This window comes from Lynx canadensis, chromosome C2 (genome assembly GCF_007474595.2).
Source record: "Lynx canadensis isolate LIC74 chromosome C2, mLynCan4.pri.v2, whole genome shotgun sequence".
Taxonomy (NCBI): Eukaryota; Metazoa; Chordata; class Mammalia; order Carnivora; family Felidae; genus Lynx; species Lynx canadensis.
Genome location: NC_044311.2, coordinates 79,223,951 through 79,236,260, shown reverse-complemented (window position 1 = coordinate 79,236,260; position 12,310 = coordinate 79,223,951). Strand labels below are relative to the sequence as shown.

Here is a 12,310-nt window from a genome sequence, read left to right as displayed (position 1 = left end):
TGCTCACTGGAAGGCAGGCCTCGGCCTCATGGACAAGAAGGGTTAACACAAACGAGTGAAATGAAAACTGCAGAATCGAGACTAGGTTAGGAGGGGTGAGACACAGCCATCTGGGCTTTCAGCCAGCCCTGGGCTTCCAGTGGAAGTATTTCACAACCCCCTTCTTTCTTCATGGGTTATGTCCTTGGAGTGAGCCAGCTAGTGGGGGCATCTTGGGGGAGTGGAAAGTACACTGGACTGGGTGCGGGAGCTCTGCGTTCAAGCCCTGGCTCCAACCCTGCCCCGTGGTGTGAGCCTTTCTCTTGGGGCTGGGCTGAGACGAGACTGCATGATCCCTGGGACTCTCTTTGGATTCAGACTCCTGAGAGGGGCAGGGGACAGGCCAGCCTAGCCTTCCAAATTGAAATTCAGAAAGGACAGCTACAGTGAGTGAACTGACCTACAGCCCAGGGTGATTGTGTCCTGTGATCAGCCTTTAGCTCAGGCCATGATGGCAACATGGGGAGTTTCAAACAAGGTCAGCTTGGGGCAGAGGCAACCGTGTGCCTGCCAACCAAGGCTTGAGGTTCAGATGCATCAGAGAGCTGGGAACCCTCTGAATTCCCCCTCATCATGCTGTGGAACTCTGCATAACTAGGAGGACAATTTCCCTGATCTATTCTTCCTTTGGAGCCTGGGACAGCATAACTCATTTCCCTCCCGCTCCCGTTTTCCTTCTCCAAGTCTCAGAAGCTAGGAACTCCTCCCCTCCACTTCTCCCACTTCCCAAGCAGATGCTCAGTGATAAACGCACTTGCTCTCTTGCACATACTTCCCCTGTTCTTTCTGGTGACCAGCCACAGCACTGGTCCAGGCTTTGGGAAGTAGGGTGTGGGGCATGGGGGCAAAGTTCACAAGCTGGTCCCTGTGGCTGCCCGGGCTGTGCCACGTGTCTTTGCAGGCAGCGTCCCATGGTGAGCTCATTCCTAAAGAGGGACCATTATTCATGAACCACTTACGAGCACCATCGACTTTCTCTGGTCCTCCCTCCAGGGTCCAGGGGAACATCCAAATGAAAGAAACCTTTACTGAGCACCTACTAAATACCAGGATCCATTCTGAGACAAGACAAAGGATCCAGAGGCCAGTCATAGCTCCTGCTTCCAAATGGAGAGACAGGGTAAGCTGGAAAGCCACTATGATACCATGTAGAATACGAGGATAGACACAAATTCAGGAAGACTTCAAATGAAGGAGAAGTAAGGCTCAGTTGGCAGCCCATAGAAGTCTGTGATGAAATAGAGCAATCATGCACATCATATTTATTATTATGGTTATTATTATAGCCAACTTCTACCAAACTCTTACTATGTTCGAGGTACTGTGCTAAACCCTCGTATGCTACCTTATTTCTCTTCACAAAAGCCCTTTCCTCTTAGATAGCATCATTTTGCAGATAAAGAACATGAGGCTCAGAGAGGTTAAATAACTTTCCCAAGGCCACTCAGCCAGTAGATGATTAGAACCCATGGTTTCCATGCAAGTATGGAGATGAGGTATTCCCATATAGAATAAAGAACGACAGCTTGGAGTGGCAATGCATGGCATAATTTTGTTGAGGCAGGGCATCTGTGGGGGTTAAGATGAGAGGGACTTGAGGACCCATGAGGAGCTTGACCTTGCCCTAGAGGCTGTGGGGAGATTGAGAATTTCAGTGGGACAATAGCATGGTGAGAAGGTAGTTCCGACTTAACAGTGAGGACAGGAAGACTGCCAGTCGGTGGTGGGCTGGAAGGCTGGACTGCAGGACAAGAGTTAGGAGAAGAGAAGGAGAAGGAGAGGAGCAATCAGAGTCCAAACGCCTGTCCATCATCTCCTTCTTGTCACCATCAACAGCATAGCAAACAGAGAATGAGGTGTCTTAAGACAGCCTGTGTTCCACTGAGGTTCCGCAGGTGTTTGGGGGGCTTTCCTATCAGTCAGGTGCATGTCAGGCCCCAGGGTGGTGGCTGACACTCTTTCCTCATCCACAGTGAGCAGAGCATCCTCTGAATTCGGGACCTTTATGCACATCCAACTCGTACCCTTCTCCATCACTCTTTTGTCCCCTCTCCCAAACCCCACAAAGCAGCAGAACCAAATGAAACAGAGTCCTTTTAATGGAATCAGGCTCCCAAGGAGAAGGCCTGAGTAGAACCAATGGGAGGACCGTGTATCCCCAGCCACCATCAACAGACCAAACAGGAGGTGGGTCAGAGAGAGACACGGCGGGAGGGTGGGCAGTGAAGAGTGCCCAGCAATGATGCCTGACAGGAGCCCCGTGAGACTGCCAGTGGGCTCACTCTCCAGCCCAAGTTCCTGAGGAGCTCCTGCAAGGCTGTGGCTAAGGCAAAAATCAAAGCCAAAGAAGTCTTTGCAGATGAGTTGAACCTCTGCAGCTATGTTCTTCTTGGCGCTTCCTTTTTTTTTTTTTTTAATTTTTTAACGTTTATTATTGAGAGATGGAGAGTGAGCAGGGGAGGCGCAGAGAGGGAGGGAGACACAGAATTGGAATCAGTCTCCAAGCTGTCAGCACAGAGCCCGACACAGGGCTTGAACTCACAAATCGCAAGATCATGACCTGAGCCAAAGTCGGTCGCTTAACCGACTGAGCCACCCAGGTGCCTCACTTCTTGGTGCTTCTACACGGCTTCTTCGTCATCTCAGAGGGCAGCATGGGGTGGGATTTCCAGCCCCACCTATCCCATAGGAATGTCGTCACCACCATAGAGAGAGAAAGGGGCCCTAGAAACCATTTAAGCCAAACTGAGAGTGCCCAGAGTGGGCATATAACTGAGACTCACACAGACTCCTGTCTGTGTTGTTTGTTTGTTTTTAAATGTTTATTTGCGAGAGAGGGAGAGACAAGTTGGGGAGAGGCAGAGAGAAAGGGAGAGAAAGGGAATCCCAAGCAGGCTCCTCACTGTGAGCGCAGAGCCCGATGCAGGGCTTGACCCCCCAAAACCACAAGACTCTGACCTGAGTCGAAGTCAGATGCTTAACTGACTGAGCCTCTCAAGCACCCCTTAGTTTATTTATTATAAACACATAGTGCTTCGTGATGTGCCAGACGCTGTCCTAAGCACATTGTAAGTTATTAAGTTCTTCAATTCTCATAGCAGTCCTAGAAGGTAAGTACCTTTACTCCATTTCACTGATGAGAAAACTGCAGCATAACGATGTGAAGTGAGCTGGCCAAGCCCTCACGGTAATGGCTAGAACCAGAACTGAGCCTAGGTCGTTTGGCTACAGGGCCCAAACTCTGAACCCTGACATTCGGCGACTCTTTGTGCTAATTTCCAAGCTAAGACTCTGGCACGCCTACAAGAGAAAGGGAGATCAGAGCGAATCATTTCTGAAGTTGCACCAAACTCTAACACTTGGTGATTCAGTGGAATCAGCAAGTAGTTAGGGCTTTGGTTGTGCGTTATCAGTGGGCTGTTAAATATGCTTTGGTATGACACAAGTACCCTACGTCTGTTAATTTCACTGAGTTCTGGCACTGGCTTGCCACTGCCCTGACTGTGAATTGGGTGGATCCACTGACCCACTGCAGGGCCCCAGATCTTCACATAGGGACTCACAGATATTGCACCTGTTTGCAAACCCCTACCCGATGGGATTGTGAGAACAGAGCTCAATCTAAGCAAAGAGGTGAGATGGGGAAGTGGCCGTGAAGGTCTGGGCTGCAGGGGTGCAGTGATTCAGCAAGATGTGACTGGGCGGGAACACTTGTCCCTGACTGCTGGCCATGGAGTCAGAGGCTTCAGTTTCCTTAGCAAGGAGGGTGAGACAGATGATTGGCTGTTGGCAATGGGGTTACTTGAGTGGAAGAAATATAATCTTTCTAGTGGCCCAAATAAGAAAGACTCTGTATGGAAATACAATCTCAAATTCCCTAGTTTGTTTAAACATTCAGATGGGGTAGAGCGAAATTCACGTTGTGGATTCCCTGGCGGGAAGGTAGTAGAAGTAATGGAAAGTATACTGGCTTGGTGTTGGGGCATGTGGTTCTAGCCCTACATCTCCTCCCAACGAGGTGAGAGACGTTAGGTGAGTCATGGCCCCCCTTGGCCTCCGTTCACCTGTAACGGTGACTATTTATTGAGTACCTGCCATGCCAGGAACTGTTCTCAGAGCTGGAGACATATTATCCTATCTAATTCTCATAGCGGCTTCATGAGGGATGAATATGATTATTGCCATTACCCAGAGGAGGAAAAGGAGACTCAGACAAGGAACTTACCTAAGGTCTTATACTGGCCCATGGAGCTGAGAATTGTCTGTGGGGAGTCCAACTATGTCTTATGTTCTGAGACACAAACCTATACTGCTCATGCCCTTACAGAGAGAGGGTCGGGCTGTCTGGATATACTATGAACAATTCTATTTAGGATATTTGTGCTGAAGATGGTCCTTCCAGGAGCAGACAATGGATTTGCTCAGTTCTGGGCTCTGGACTGAGGCAGTCGTTGCCTCCACATTTGTTTCAGTGAAGTCTGGATGGTCCGCTTTGTGCAGGCAGGGCTCCCTCACTGTATTCCTCGTGATAAGCACTGCGCCTGACCCACAGTAGGTGCTCTATGAGTATTTGTCAAATGGATGTACAGAACAACAATGAAACCATGTGGAACAGAGGAGCAGTGGAAGCGACGGGCAAAATGAGGGAGGCAGAACAGAATCCACTCCATGGGCTGTGAGCTGGCCCAGATGTTCTGAAAGCTGGAGAATTTCTCTAGGAGATGAGATTTTGGCTTTTAGATTAAAAGCAGTGTGGCATGGGAGGCCCTTGTAACAAACAAACTCTCCACTGAAGAACCCAGAGATGGGAGCATCTGCTGAAGCCTGTCCCATGGAGTCGGCCTGCTAAAGGAGAGCTTTGAGAGTGGGGTTCAATTCTACCTGCTCTCAGGAAGGTTGGGGAGCTTGTCAGCTGCTCAGGGCTGGGCTTTCATCCTCTACCTAACTTTTCCTCTACCCAGTTGGGGTTGGGACTCTTATGTTCCGTTTTGTGTCCCCACCCGAGCTTTCCTTCTTTTATAGGGGGCATATCAAGCTCTGGTCTTTTGTGCCACCCACTGTCCATCACAACTTAGCTGTGCCCTCTGGATCCCGTCGTCTGCTAGGTGACATTTATCTTTATTCAGAGGAGCACTCCTGACGGTGTGCTCTTGGGTATTAGTGTGCTTCGCCCTGATCAGATAATCACATTTTACCGTGGCCTTGAAGACATGGTTAATGATGCGACTTTTCAGCCCTGGGATAGGTTTGTGAGAGAAAGACTGTTAACTCATTGCGATGATAACAACCACTGATACAATTGACAAAACACTTCTTCATCCTTTACCTCACTGATTGTCATGTGCAAGGGCAGTGGGGGCACACCATGACACTGTGAGAGGAGACCTTGTGGTCTCTTCTCTGCCACTAACTGTGCGGCCTCTGTCTCACTTCTTCTTTTCATATGAGAGAAGGTTGATGAGGTGATTCTGGAACTACTTTGGCTTCAACCTTCCTCACGTCTAGGTATTAGGAGCAGGGTTTTACAGAGAGCCAATGAGGCATAGGTGGTCCCGGCCATTTGGAACCCGCGGCATTCTGACATGACTTCCTTAGGTGGCATTCTTACCACATTCTTATATCCTTGCCTTCCGTGGCTTCCCAGTGCGCGAGGTGCCGATCGGTCCTGAGACAGACAGCACAGGGGTTATTATTACGCTCATTTCGCAGACAAGACCCAGAGACCCAGAGAGATTAAATGCACTGCCTAAGTCACACAAAACAAAATGGAGGAACTGGGATGTAAACCCATGCCGCAGAATGGCCAACCCTGTCTGTGGGGTTGATGGGGCCTCTTGGGAGCTATCGGTCTGTGTTGTGTTGTGTGTGTGTGTGTGCGTGTGTGTGTGTCTGTGTGTGCACCCCTGAGACTCATGGCCAGATTGGCCCTAGAGAGTGACAGCCGGGCTCTGGGGTAACTCCACTCTGGGATGATCTGGCTACCGCTTCTTCCACAAAACCCAGCCCCTCAGACTCTGTGGCATGCCTACCCTCCCTCCACCCCCGCTGCAACCAATTTCCTGGCTGTGGCAGCTGTGCCTGGTCTTCTCTATTCCTCCTTCTCTTCCCACCTCTCCGGGAGGCTCACTTGGTGGAGATCAGTAGGCTCCCATGTCCTCTGGCTTCTGGTTGGACTCACCCACTAGGTGTCCGGACGGTGGGAAGAGGGAGAGGTGAGGCTATGTTCTTCCCATACCCCCCCCCACCCACTTCTGATGGCTGTAGGTTGGCCGTGGCTGCTTTGTTGCTGTCAAAGACCCTGGCTCCTATCGCAACCTTCTCCTGCGGCTTCCCGCACAGTTGCCGGATTCTGGTAACTGCCTCTCTCCTTTACCCTTTGCAGATGGAGGACTGGTCATGGCTCCCAGATGTTGTCAGCCCCAGGCCGCATCACCATCTCTTGATTTTCCCTAACCCTGCCCACACCTCTATAAATTACGCTTTCGTTAGTCTCTCTTTGGTCAGCCTCCCTTGAGTGTGTCCTTTCTGCTTTGTCCCAGGACTGTGACTGACGTAACACCCCTCATTCTTCCTCGTCTCTAGTCTTCTATTTCTTAACAGCTTTTATGACCACCGGCTTCTGACACGAAGGTCTGCAGATACTGCTTCTCGTAATATTTAACCGGAAAACAAAACCAAGCTGGGAGAGGCTGCAAAAGGTTGGAGTCGTGTGGGGGTGTTGTAAAGGGAACCGAGTTCGGACCTGGAGGCAGAAGCCCCAAGTTCACTACTCACTAGCTCTGGCCTTTTGCCAAGTCACTTGGTCCTTCCATTAAATAAAATATGAATCATGTTTGCCTTATATTTCCCACAGGCCTCTCGGGAAGACCAAAGGAGGCAATGCCCCTGGAAGTACTTTATAAATGCGAAAGCATTTTCTGAGAATTAGGTGTTTCTGTTGCTGCGTTCATCACACGCAGCATATGGATGAAATCCTCAAAAGGCCGTGTGCTTCATTTTCCAATGCACTCGGATTTCTGTGTCGCCTCTGTGCCTCCTGGATTAGAAGAGCTGGCATTTGCAGAATACAAGACTGATGTCCAGGGAGGATTGGCCAAGCATGGTCTCACATGAGTGGAGCTAAAAATACCTTTGACTTCAGTGGGAGCATCTCAGTCCCAAGGGGGCTGGGCCTGAGGGACAAGGACTATGTGAGGGAAATGACTTCTGTCATTCATCTGCTAGGGTTACCAGAGGGCAAGGAGAAGGTGGCTGCCACGAGGCCGTCCTTTTCAAGAGCCAGTGGGAACATTTGGCTTGACCTCTCTGTGTGTTAGGGTGGTGGGTGGGCTGGAGAAGATTGTACCTTAACCTTTTGCACTTTTCTGTTCGAGTGAAGGATATGGCTTAGAACTCTTCCTCATGGCCACGCCTCTCAGGAGTGCTCCCAGATGGCCTTGTAGAGACAGTAGCCACTGGCAAGCAGAGGGAGGTAAGAAGGAGGTGATCCCAGGATCTCGGTTTGGAGCTGAGTTCAATCCAGAGAAGGAGAATCAAACGCAGCAGCTTTGGTTTAATAGTTCCTGGAGTGGGGGAGGGGAGGCTCATTGTCTCTCCATCCTAAAGATCAGTGGTTTTCAAGCCAATTCTTAGAGCTCTAGATCCTTTGCTATTCCCAATGTAGTCCCTGAATCACCAGCATCGGCATCAACTTGGAGCTTGTGAGAAATGCAGAATTTCAGATCCCACCCCAGACTCCTAAATCAGAATCTGCATTTTAGCCAGATCCACTATAGATTCATATGGACATTGAAGTCTAAGAAGCAGTATTTTAGAATCCCTCTGAAACACCTGAGGAGGCGACCTGTAGGTCCTCCCCAGTTATATATATGTGGAGTCCCCAAAAAGAGAACATGTGTAAAGGGGGTCCATTTTACATTCTAAAAAGAAGAAAAGTCTTTCCCTCCCTTTGGTAGAAGCAGAAATTCTGCTGATGTGAGGACCCTACTCCCTGTCTCTCCTTCTGAGGCCAGACACTCCCTCTCCTGCCTTTCCCCTGAACTCTTCAGAGGTCTAACACAAGCCTAGCACAGGGGAGGCTCCATAAATCAGGGGCTCTCTCAGGAGACTAGTGGGACTTCACGGTATTTCCCAAGCCATGGCGGTCTCAGCTCCGGGGGTCTAGCCTTTACAGAGCTGGCTGGTGAGGTGCTGATGACAAAAAAGTAGCTTGCCATGACCTGGGCGTGTAGGGCTCAGCTTGGTTCTTTGAAAGGAGAAGACAGAGGGTGGGGTGCTCCCTCCTCTGCAGGTAGAATTATGCAGGGAACTTTGTGTTTGTTGTATGAGGAACAGCCTGGCAGAAGCTGAGAAGAGATAAGTCTGCTTCCAGCTGGGATCTGGGCACAGCCTCAAGGTAGCAGGTTTTCAGGATTGCCAGCGGGAGTGCTTGGCCGCCCGCAACAATATCTTCTGGGTTTCAGTTTGCTGCAATTATAAATATCTGTGATTTGCATTTCCTTTCCATCCTACCCTAGAGGATGTCAATGCATTCTGCTATTGCTTCCCCTTGCCTCGCCCTCACATGAGTCACGTATAGGCAACACTCATGACTTCCATTTTACAGAAGGGGAAACTGAGGTTCCCCCCACACGGGTGCCATCTACATCTGGGCTGATCTGGAACTGGAAAATTCTTGGAAGGAAAAACTTTGAACACCAGTCCCAGACTTTCTGGCTTACACTCTAGTCCCTCTCACATCAGAGAGAGAGAGAGAGAGTGTGTGTGTATTTCATAGACTATCCCAGGTGAAAGGAGCCTTGCACAGTTGGGATAGCAGGTGCCATGCAGAAAGATTTGGAGCAGGAGCCACGGTTCTCTCATGAACAGGCTCCCTGTGGTTTAGAGAGATCCGAGGCACGGACCTGGCACGAGCTTGTGACTCAAGATACTTGACTTATCTGAGTCTCAGGGTTTTTGGTTTTTTATTTGACCTGAAAATGAGGATACTGAGATTATTTACCACCTAGGGTTGTGACGAAGATGAAATACAGTGAGGTACATGTAAAATGTTTACTGGAGAATTCGCTCCTCAAAGCCCTTGATACTTGTCAGCTGTGAGCTAGTAGAGGGAGTCATCCTTTCTCCTCCTACGGAGTCCACCGATGCCTGAGGAAAAGGAAGAAGGGTGGCAGGCAATCCCACATTTGGAACTGAGTCTTTCTCTTGGTGACATGAATGCTCTGGATCATTTTAAACGTAATGTGTAGAAGAAATGGGATCTGACCCAGTCCACGCTGAGTTTTTCCTTGGTTCCAATCACGTCACTATTCACCAGTAATGCAGTAGTTAAACCAACCCAGTCTCTGGGCCAGTGGTTTCCCTTCTGACTTCATTTGGGAGAGTCAGGGATGTGGGGTAGAAGGAGGCCTGGCTTGAGATCCGCAGGACCTGGATTTGTCTTCTCATTCACCTTGAGACCATAGACCATTCAGTCTTTCCCTTTGCACTTTGGTCTCTTCACCTGTCCAAGGAGGAGACTGGTCTAGGTGCTTCATATAGCCAATCACCTTACATCTATTGTGGACAACAGAGACCTCTGAAGCCGTGCTCTGTGGGCACTATATTTCTCTTTTTTCTTCCATCTCTACCTGTCCTAATGAATGGGGTCTGAGTTGAATGAGAATAAGCCAGTGAGATCATGTTTTACATATTCAAAGTGGTCACTTACCTTATTCTAGCTTCACAAACAGCTCACCAGGGGAGGATAGGGTGAATGTCATAACTCCTATTTTATTGACAACAAAACTGAGGCTCAGAGAGAGAAAGAGACCTGAGGTTGCTTTGCTCACAGAGGCAAAGCAGTGCCTTTACATTTCCAGTTTTGATTTTCTCTGCCAGTGACTCCCGGGACTGGGAATAGATATATGGCGGGGTTGGTTCCCAGGGCCAAAATGAGTCCCTCTTGGTTCTGCTTAATCTCCCTTCCCTGCCCACGCTCAGCCTCCCAGTAAGAGAGGGATGTGGAGAAGCCAAGTCCAAGGTGAGTACTCTAGATGAAGTGCGCTGAGGGCTGCATGTTACCTCTCTGCACATCCTCCTCCATCCCGTGAAACAGTCCTTGTTTGGGTCTCACCGCCTGATGGGGCATCCACGTGAGGCCACCGGAGACTCAGCTCGATTATTCTCAGAGTATGCAGTGGACGGAGCCATGCACAGGAACAACCTAGGCCAAGTGTGACAGTGAGACTACTGGGCTGCACGGTTGACCTGCTCTGATGGGTTGAAGACAAGTAATTGGGCAGAAAGTCATGCGCCTGGGTGATAAAAAGATAAGCTTCCAAAGAGGAGGCGGGGAAGGTAGTATGTCGCCTGCCATGAAAATGGGTGTATGAGTTATTGAGGAGAATTAGTCAAGGAGCTTTGGAAGCATTTAAGCATCTCTGTTGAAACATTTCTCACTCCCATTGCTTCCCTCCGTGTTCACTGTCACCACCCTCTCCCTTCTCACCCAGAAGGTTGCAAATGCCTCTCAACCATTCTCCCTGCTCCAGTCTCCTCCTGCTCTGTTCCACCCCCACATGGATCCCAACCTACCTGTTGAGCCATATTCCTCAGTGCTCTGCCCGAGCATGTAGCGCTGCAGATGAGTGAACTACTCACTCTGCTTGTTCCTGTACTTTTCCATCGCCAGGGCTCTGCCGGTGTGTTTTTCCTTCCGCTCAACCCCCCCTGCGAGGGCAAATCCAACTTCATTCTTTCAGGACCACTTCAATGCCACCTCCCCTGTGACATCTTTCCTGGTCTTGCCCTCTCCCCTCTCCCATGGGAGTGACCCCTCACACTTGAGTGTATGTCACACCTGATGGTTTGGGCTCCTCTGTTACGGCCATCTCCCTGGTAGTGTAATGACCTCTGTGCGTGTCTTATCTCCCCTGCTAGATTGGGATCACCTTGCAGTCAGGGAAAGGGATCGCTTTCAAGTTTGCGTTCCTCAGCGTCTCGGCTGCTTTTTAGTTATTTGATGAATTAATAAAAACGTAAGTGAATGGCTGCTTGTTGAGACAGGAGACAGAAGAGCTCTGGCTTCTAAGCTTCAAATAAAATCAGCCATAAAACCCAGATTAAACCGATGATGGTGTTTTGAGGCACGTGTTGAGGGAAATGCAAATAAATGCATTCAAAGGAAGGTGGATCAGAAAGAGAAGACTCTAGCATAGGAGTGCGACCCAGGGGACCAGGAAAATGAGAGTGAAGGAAACAACAGTGTTTGCTCTATGCCTGGTAACAGAAGTCAACAGAAGCTGGAAGAAGCATCTCGGGGTGGGACCGGATGAATCATAAGGCTTCCGATTAACCCTTACAGGGACGCGCATGTCTTCTCCACGGTGGAAACGTTGGAAAGGAGAACACCTAACACATTCGTGGCCCTCAAGAGTTGTTGAATTCATCCACATTTTAGTATTTACCTTGAGTCAGTCCAGCGAAGACTATAGATATGGGCAAGACACCATCCTGGCTCCCCAAAAGTTCTCAGTCTACTTGGTACAAGACGACACGGCAGAGAATAATCCTGACAGAGCACATGGTCAAGTGTGTACAAGAATGCCTACAACACGTGCCCTGGGGCTACAGAGGAGGCAACAGGTAATTCTAAGTAAGGGAGGGGGAAAGCAAGAACAAAGATGGGGAAGATGCTTTGGAGACCATGTCTGAGGAGCAGAGGCTTCAAGAATGGGCCAGAGCCTCACCAGCCTCCGGAGGCTGTGTGCGTGAAGGCGTCATTGTAGGAGTTCCAGTCGGGAGGTGGTGCAAGGAAGGCAAACCTGACCGGGTCGGGGACCAGGGGACCGCAACGCCTAGGGTACTGGCTGACCAGCGTTTGGGTCTTAGAATGAGTACAAAGAGCCCACAGTCTTGCGTGTGTCTCCGTGTGTGTGTATGCCCGTGCGTGTGCGGTGAACTAAATAACACCAAAATGGAAAAGCCTGCCGGAAAATGAAAGGTCCTTCCTTCTTCTCCAAACCTGGTCTTACCTGTGTAGGTGGAACGCAGGACTGAGTCCCTAAGTGGGGGAGGGGTTGGAAAAGGAGTCCCACCTCAGCCACTCTTGGCCCAGGGAAAGGGAAAGGCTGAAGAGAACGTGAAAAACGAGGGCCTTTTCCCTCTGTGCAGACCTTGTTTATTCATAGCCTCATCTGCATAGGTAAATCAGAGCGGTCAGCAGTGCAGGACGAGGCAGCTGTCGCTGTGCAGCTGCCTGGAGAGACTCCGGCGGCGACAGTGGTGGGGA

At 49.9% G+C, this 12,310-nt stretch overlaps 1 long non-coding RNA gene across 1 annotated transcript; it reads left to right on the top strand.

The window, feature by feature from the left end:
- The first annotated feature begins 230 nt into the window (after window positions 1-230).
- On the top strand, window positions 231-11,701 carry LOC115524102. The gene is made up of 3 exons (XR_003971946.1): window positions 231-425; window positions 1,033-1,159; window positions 11,384-11,701. It is a non-coding gene; the product is annotated as an uncharacterized LOC115524102 (long non-coding RNA).
- Window positions 11,702-12,310: the final 609 nt, after the last annotated feature.